The sequence below is a fragment of the Bos javanicus genome, chromosome 24 (assembly GCF_032452875.1).
Source record: "Bos javanicus breed banteng chromosome 24, ARS-OSU_banteng_1.0, whole genome shotgun sequence".
NCBI lineage: Eukaryota > Metazoa > Chordata > Mammalia > Artiodactyla > Bovidae > Bos > Bos javanicus.
In genome coordinates this window covers 58,218,053-58,220,918 of record NC_083891.1, presented here as the reverse complement: position 1 = coordinate 58,220,918, position 2,866 = coordinate 58,218,053, and positions in this window count along the sequence as shown.

The following is a 2,866-nucleotide window of genomic DNA, read 5'->3' as shown; positions in this document are numbered from 1 at the left end:
TTCAGTATATATATATACACCAATATGCACCTGAATATTCATTGGAAGGACTGATGCTGAAGCTGAAGCTCCAATACTTTAGCCACCTGATGGGAAGAGCTGACTCATTAGTAAAGACCCTGATGCTGGGAAAGATTGAAGGCAGGAGAAGGGGATGACAGAGGATGAGATGGTTGGATGGCATCACCAACTCGATGGACGTGAGTTTGAGTAAGCTCCGGGAGTTGGTGATGGACAGGGAGGCCTGGCGTGCTGTAGTCCATGGGGTCACAAAGGGTTGGACACTACTGAGCGACTGAACCACAAAATCTCATACGCTAGGGCTCCAACCTCATGACCTAAGCATGAAGTCCTACATCTTAATACCATTTCTATGGGGTTTAGGACTCAGTATATGAATTTTGGCAGGAGGGACACAAAGTCAGATTGTAGCATCCATGAACGCCAGATACCATGAACATATTTTAAAACCATGCTTGTCTTTTATCAGAATTGGCATGTGAATTATGATTTGTTTTATACCAGAAAGTTTGAAATACTCACAATTTTTAAAACCACAAATAAAGGATAAAACTTATTTTCAGGGACTTCCCTGATCGTCCAATGGTTAAGACTTCAAGCTTCCACTGCAGGGGGCACAAGTTTGATCCCTGGTCCGGGAACTAGATCCCAAATCCTGCAGCAGAGATCCTAGGTCCCACAGGTAAGACCCTGCACAGCCAAATAAATATTTTAAAAATAAAATGTAAATACCATTTTTAAAAAAGATTCCACATGTTGCATAGTATGGCCACACAAAAAAATTTTCCTTTTAGTCCAATGCCTGACTCTGTCATATAATTGGAGTGGATGAGATGAATGGGAGATGCATGGGACTGACTGATTCTGTCATATAATTGGAGTGGATGAGATGAATGGGAGATGCATGGGACCCTGTTTCATCTAGTTTGTCGTGACATAAAATAGCATGCCTTCCTAATTATCCCACAGACCAGCTGCAGGATGATGTGCAAGACCTGCTTTCTTGACAAAGATGCAGCCAGTGCTGCTCAGAAAGTCGCTACATTGGCAGTTCTCTTGACAACCCAAACTGCTCCAGTACTGCTTGGAGCTGTATAACTGTAGAGGACTCTGGCCATGGGTATCTGATTCCTCTCATTTGACAACACTCCACACAGCCCCACACCATGGCACGTCACACCACACCGCAGCACACCATGTCACCACACAGCCCCACACCATGGCACGTCACACCACACCGCAGCACACCATGTCACTGCAGTACCATGCCACATGCCTGTGTGGTGGGGGTTGGGGTGGGCAGGGAAGGGCATGGATCAGGACATTCAGAAGGCATTTTCCTTCTAGAAGGAAGACATGTCTATACCATGGGACAGACACAAAACACAGAATCCAACAACTACTACTGCTACTACTAAGTCGCTTCAGTCGTGTCCGATTCTGTGCGACGCCACAGACGGCAGCCCACCAGGCTCCCCTGTCCCTGGGATTCTCCAGGCAAGAACTCTGGCGTGGGTTGCCATTTCCTTCTCCAATGCATGAAAGTGAAAAGTGAAAGTGAAGTCACCCAGTCATGTCCGACTCCTAGCGACCCCATGGACTGCAGCCCAACAGGCTCCTCCGTCCATGGGATTTTCCAGGCAAGAGTACTGGAGTGGGGTGCCATTGCCTGCTCCAACAACTATAAAGGGCCCAAAGGAATCTATTCCACACTAGTATACAGTAAAGGGATCCCTTCTACAATAGCCCAGTGGAGCCTTAGCTGAAAGCTCCCTGAGGTAGATAGTGAAAGTGACTCACTTGTGTCCGACTCTTTGCCACCCCATGGACTATAATATAGACCAATTTTCCAGGCCAGAATACTGAAGTGGGTAGCCTTTTCCTTCTCCAGGAGATCTTCCCTACCCAGGAATTGAACCGGGGTCTCCTGAATTGCAATTGGATTCTTTACCAGCTGAGCCACAAGGGAAGCCCAGGAATCCTGGCATGTGTAGCCTATCCCTTCTCCAGCGGATCTTCCTGACTCAGGAATTGAACCGGGGTCTCCTGCATTGCAGGCAGATTCTTTACCTACTGAGCTATCAGGGAAGCCCAGTGGTACAGAATTCACCTTCGGCTGCTGCAAGGGAATTCAGCCACCACCCCTTCCAAATGTGGGTTTGTGGACACCTCTAATTGTTAAAAAAGCCTTCCTTAAAAATAAAAAATAAAAAAGCCTTCCTTGTCTTAAGCTGATATCGGCAGCACCTCCGACCCCTTAGCCCCGGCTCTCTCGTATGCCGCTCCGCAGCTGAGCCTCAGATCCCACTCAAGCCCCTGATGGTGCCCCCACTCAGCCTTCTCATTCCCAGTGAGGACGTCTTCAGTTCTTTCCTCAATTCTCACCGCACAGTGTCAACACTGTTAACCCACCGGGCAATCCTGCTCTGACCGTCACTGTCCCCAGGTGAAGCCGGCCTTGCAGAAGGCTCTGGTGCTGTCGCTCCCCACACCTGGCCTCCCTTGATGTTTGAGCTAACTGATAGTCGGGAATTAGGATCCTAGATCCAGTTCTGCCAGCGCGTGACCTTCACCCAGTCATTGATTATCTCTGGAAGTTCATTTTCACAAAAGTGAAAACGGACGGGCTGGCTGACTTTACATTCTCTGATTCACGCAATGCTTTCAAGGGCGGTTGATATCCAGTGCAGATTTATCTTGTGAAACAGAGCAGATTGGCCCATGGTCACTGTTGCAGACCGGGGTTTCTTTACTAACTCCAGCTGAGCAGAGGGACAGCAGGCCCCTGGGTGGACAGGGGACTGAGTCTTTGTAGGTACTAGAAAGGAAAGGGATCAAGAACACA